Source organism: Carcharodon carcharias, chromosome 9 (genome assembly GCF_017639515.1).
Source record: "Carcharodon carcharias isolate sCarCar2 chromosome 9, sCarCar2.pri, whole genome shotgun sequence".
Lineage (NCBI taxonomy): Eukaryota > Metazoa > Chordata > Chondrichthyes > Lamniformes > Lamnidae > Carcharodon > Carcharodon carcharias.
The window spans coordinates 16,957,153-16,963,152 of NC_054475.1; positions in this window are offsets into that span (position 1 = coordinate 16,957,153).

Here is a 6,000-nt window from a genome sequence, read left to right on the forward strand (position 1 = left end):
ATTTACCAAAAATGTAATGTTCTACTGTGTGTCTGTACTCTGAGCTTTGAGTCTCCTCTTAATTTTGCTGTGATTATATTCATTCTGGAGGAACTGTAGCATTTGGTACATGAACCCTTTTTTGTTTAAAATACATGACTTTTTGCTGTACATTTCAGTAAAACTTCTTTGCACTCCAAAGGCTGAGTATTGTTTATTTACTCCCTCATTTCCCCCTCCCCCCTCATTCTTAACCCCCTCACACTCCTCAGTCATCCAAAGGCCTATTATAACAATTCAGTGGCTCTCATGGTCCTGTTTTTGGTACCAGCACAAATGATCAGATTTATTGATTTCAGTTTCAGAACTTGCTGTGGTGTGACTTGAACCCGTAACCATGGTTACTTGATCTAGATTCCTTGGGCTGAATTTTGCGTTTGTTGGGCGGGCGGGCCCGACTGAATCCGCGGCGGGTGGGGAGCCAATTCCTGCCGATGAAACGGGCCGCGCCGCCATTTTGCACGGGTGGGCTAATTAAGGCCTGCCCAGCGTGTTTCAGACTCCTGTGTTCAGCGAGAAATTCAAATCGGTGGTGGGTGTGTTCAGACTGTCGATTCCAATGGGGAACCGGCAGTCTGTATACAGAACGGCCAGGCAGCCTCCTTTAGGCTGTTCACCATGGCCAGCGACCGGGCACCAGAAGAGGTGAGGGCAGAGGAGGAGGAGGGGGCAGGCTGCAGGGTAGGCCAGCGGGGGGCCAATGTGCCCCTCGGTTCTCCGATGCCTGCCTTGCTGACCTCCTCAAAGAGGTGTCAAACCATCGGGAGGTGTTGTTTCCGGAGGATGGGAGGACGAGGGCCCCCCACGTGACCAGGCAGGCATGGCAGGAGGTGGCAGAGGCTGTTAGCTCTCATGATGATGTGCGGCGCACAGGAACCCAGTGCCGCAAGCGCTTCAATAAATTGTTGTGCTCTGGAAGGATGAGTACCGTGTCAGCCTTGGCCATTTTACCCAGCAGGTAGCCTTAGCCTTTGAGGCCCCCCCCCCTCCCCCGATGTCTTAGTGTCGTTACTGCATTGGGCATTTGGCGTACGCTGGATGGGCAAACAGATATTGACCATGCTTACATCAGCCTTAGTGGTTGAGGAGAAGATGGGTTCTCCCCGCAGCATATGTTGGTGTTTGTTGCGTTTGAGTAGTCTGCAGGCAACCTGCAGGGGAGGCAGCTAGACACTCAGAACTCCAACACATGTCTTATTGATGGTGATGAGATGGTGGAAAGGGAGCCTCAAGGTGTCGTGGCCAAGAGCCATCTGCTGGCCTCAGCGCTGCACCTAGTTGCGCCTCCTTGCCATGGGCGCTAAGACCCGCGTGTTTTTCAAAGTGATGGACGCCGAATGTGTCTAAGGTGGCCTTTGGAGGAGGGGGTTGGGAGCAGCCGTACTATCTTCTGGCAACTGATCACCAGTAGTGTGGACAGGAGCCGCTGGAGGCCTCAGATGGGCCACTGTGGTTGGGGTGCATCGTGCGCGTGCAGAGTGCATTAGCGATAAGCCCCAATAAATGCTCTCCTCTGTTCTGCAGGCAAAAACTGAGAACAATAGCCGGGACCATCAATGGACTGGTGATGGGCAAGCCGTGCTGCAGCACCTCACCACTTATGAGGAGCAGGCCATGGAGCTGGGGAGGAGGCAGGCGGCCAGGTCAGCTGGTATCAGCGAAGCTGGGGTGCAGCAGCCAGGTATTTGAGAGACACAGTCCCATCCACTCTGTCTCCCCACCATCCAAAGCACTGATGATTGCTGCAATCGTTAATGCAGCAACACTACTCATTCACAGACTGATACAGCCAGACGTGCGGGTCATACACAAAGGTCCCTCGGCCCCTTGAGGATGCGCGTCTCTAGCACTTTCCATAGTCACTTTATCCCATTCGTGACCACTATCCCCATTGCCTAACATGCCTTGGCATCACTGCTGCACATCCAAAGACTTACTGCATCTTAGGAGGGTTTGTATCTCCACCACTCTTTCAGCCAGTGCGTCCCACATTACTCTGTCCAAAAGGTCCTCAGCACCTCACCTGTCAATCTCATGGCACTCAAATAAATGCCACCACGTTAGTCATCACTGCGCCAAGGGGTAATGTTGCCTTCTGTCCACCTGTTCTATGCCCCTCATAACGGTATGAAGGTTAATAATGTGACCTGTCAATCTCCAGTGCGCCATGGCAAATGTGACAAGTGTATGCAATGTTTCCTCATAACTCCAACTCTCCAGGCCAGCATGCATCCAGGTCAGGAACCTCTGCATTCTCCCCACTCCAATACAATCCCTCCCATGAAGCGCAGGTCACAGCTGAACGCAGAAGTGTAGATGTGGCCTCGACAGCGTTTTCTGCACTTGCAACATGACCTACCTTTTCCTACATTCTATTCCTCGGCTAATAAAGGCATGTCTGACTTTGACCTTGTTAAATGCCTTATGTTCCTGTTCTGCTACCTTAACAGGTCTGCCCAGCAAGGTCCCTGTAATCGTCGTGACTTCCCACGGTCCTACCATTACTCATCTATTCCCGTATCTTGCTTGTCTTGCCCAAGTGCTCAACTGCACATTTATCCACAAAACATTCCATGTGGCATTCCTTAGGCCATCTGACCAGCCTGTCTGTATGCGCGTGTAATGTTTGGGCCTCCTCTTGACTTTTTACCACCCCACCAATGTTCGTCTCCTTAGGTTCTTGAAGGGTGAGCGCATTATGAAGCTAGGGAGGCAAGAGATGAATGGTATTACTGACTGAACGCTAAGTGATGCACTGTCCTTGTTGTTAATTTCAGCATCACCACCACATGGCCGCCACCAACAAGTCCAGAGCCGCCGCTCCATACCTGAGGGCCAAGACTTGCAACTTGCATCACATCATTTCAGCAAGCCAGGCACCAGCGCAGCGACAAACAGTTCGGTGGGGATTATGACGTCAGCTAGTGTCCCGGGGCACAGCGGAGAGGGCACTTCACAATCACTGGAGGAGATGGCACGGACAGATAGTTCCGATGGCGCCAGCAGCCAGAGGACTGCAGGGGCCCAGACACATGCTGAGTCGGGCTGTGATGATGTGCCTCTGGAGATGTCAGCCATGCAGCAGCTGCAGGACAAGCGGCAGGGTGTGAGCGAGCTTCTGGTAGGGTTGCATGAGGGTGGGCTTCACTTGGTCTCTGTGGTGGCGGAATCCAAGCAGAGTGTCAATGATGGCATGAACCTCAGGACAGAGCTTCAGGCTTCCTCCACTGAGAGATTGGCAACTCTCATGGAGAGGGGCTTCCATCAGATTGAGAATCTTCTGATTGGGTTACGCTCTGACCTGCAAGCCCTCACAGCGCTAATGGCCACAGGTGGTCATTCGCAATATGGGACATGTTGTAGGCACCAAGTATTACAGCTCGGTGCCCATCCATCTGCGGTGAGCAGCGAGGTCCAATGTGACCCCACGTTGGTGCAGCAGCTGCCTGTCATCGCTGTGAGCTCCTCTCAGGGCGCTCCAGATGAGGGCAGCAGCTCGTCCGCCCCTCTGCCAGTGACCTTTGTTCTGTTGAGGCTGCGACAATTGGGGAGGTGCCAGTTCTGGAACTGGCCACTCCTTCCCAGGTGGGGCCAGCACAGGCTCCACGAGCCAGAGGTCACCAGCCAAGGTCATCGAGGCCAACAGGACAGCAGAGTCAGCAGGCTGTCTCGCAAGCCAGTCCAAGCAATGGGGCAGCACCTAGATGTAGCACCCGGAAACGTAAGCATAAGGCACGTTAGGCACTCCACGGGTTTGTCACTGGTGATTTTGTGTTGGCCCTAGATTAGGGAATATATCATTATGTACATCAGAGCGTCATTTGTGCTTTATTTTGGTGGCAATAAAGTCCACTTTTCTGACCATGGCTGAGGGTGTTTCCTTTGTGCTGCATTTATATGTTTCACCGACATATCATGAGTGTTTGAGTGGATATTGATGTTTCTGTACTAAACCCTTAGTTGCTACTGATGAGGTGGAAGATGTAGCACCTAAGTGCCGCGTGTGGAAGCACCAGGTATTGCTGGTCCTGCAGGTCCATGTGTGTGGAGCTAGCTGAAGGTTCATTGGATTAAAGTGTGCCTGATGTCCCTGCATCCTTGGTGTAGTAGCAGGTCGGCATGCTGCCCCTTATCATTGCCCTGTGCTTCCTCATCCTCTGAGCCACTGCTGGATTCATCATGTGCAGCCTCATCCACTGCATCAAAGTCTTCATCGTCAACTGCATCCCCCCTTTCCAGCGCAAGATTGTGCAGAGCGCAGCATGCTACCACTATCACAGATTCACGATCTGGGGGGTACTGGAGTGGTCCAGGCAACGGAAACGCATCTTGAGAAGACCAATGGTTCTTTCCATCACAGCCCTTGTGATGCTGTAGTTCCTATTGTAGCGCTCCTCAGCTTCTGTTCTTGGTTGGCGGAGAGGCATCATGAGCCACCTTCTGAGGGGATAGCTCTTGTCACCCACCAGGCAACCATCCAGCCGAGCCGGAGCACTGAAGAGCACCGGCACCGGGGAATGCTGAGGATGTAGGCATCGTGGGAGCTGCCTGGGTACCTTGCACAAACTTGGAGAATTTGCATCCTGTGGTCACACACTATCTGCACATTCATGGAGTGGAAGCCCTTCCTGTTGACAAAGGCACCAGGCTCACCTGCTGGCGCCTTGATGGCCACATGTGTGCAGTCTGTTGCACCCTGGACACGGGGGAAGTCAGCAATGGCTGCGAAGCCTCTGGCTCGCTCTGCCTGGTTTGCCTGGTCACAGCGGAATTGGATGAAAGTCAATGAACAGAGCGTCTGTAACCTGCTTGACACAAATGTGGACAGCTGATTGGGAGACACCACAAAGATCACCCACCGAGCCCTGGAAGGAGCCACATGCAGAGAGGTGGAGCGTTACTGTGACCTTCAGAGCCTCTGGCATGGGGTGTCCACCCACCCAGTTGGGGGAGATCTCAGGGCCAATCATCTGACAGATAAAGTTCACTGTCCCCCATGACAGTCGGAGCCTCCTTCGGCACTGCACCTCAGTCATATTGAGGTAGCTGCTTTGCCGCCTGTATACCCTGGCAGCAGGATAATGGTGTCTTCTGCGGCACCTTCCACCTTGGACAAACTCTTGGCCCTGCGCCCCTTGTGTCTGCGCCTGGCCTCCCAAAGGTGGCTCCCCTGGAGGCTGCTTGTCCACTCCTGGCCTCCTCCTTATTCTATCCCTCCCTTCCTCCTCAGAGGAGCTGCCTCCAGTGGAGATGTCAGAACCCATACCCCCAGGCTAAATGAAAGCCTCCGGAAAGCTGCAGGCCCGATAAAGATTACTGACTGCTGAGCTGAAGCTTCAAAGTACAGAGAAAGCTGTTGGAAATCGATCTGAGCTGCTAATAATCACACAGGCAAGTTTAAAACACTTTCTGCAATAAATACTTCAGATAAAACATTAACAACCCCTCTGAGCCCACATATCCCGCCTGTGGGTGAGATTTGTTAAAAGATCAGTTACCCGCCTGCCCATTGGGCCCGTGTGCCAAGGCAAAGATCACACGGGCTAAGGTCTTTAATTAATGGCGGGCGTGCATCGCACTTTATAGCGCCCGCCCAGCTAAATATCGTGATGCTGCACACTGACCTCGGGACCCTCGCCCGACATCAGCGCGCGACATTTTAAGCGCTGACATGTGGGCTTCACCACCTGCACGTCAGCCATAAAATTCTGCCCCTTGTTTTTATTAACAGTGGGTGTTATAGCAGAATGACCATTAAATACATTCCCTGCTACTGATTTGTTCATACTGAAGAACTAATAACTGGTGCAATCATTGGAACCTTTGTTCGAAGGCTTCATGACAAACACATTGAATTGTAAAATGTAGGTTAAAAAATATGCCTGGAAACGATAACTCTTTAATCAAATACACCTCTAAACAGATTGCACACATTGAACAGCTTGCACTAGCCAATGATAT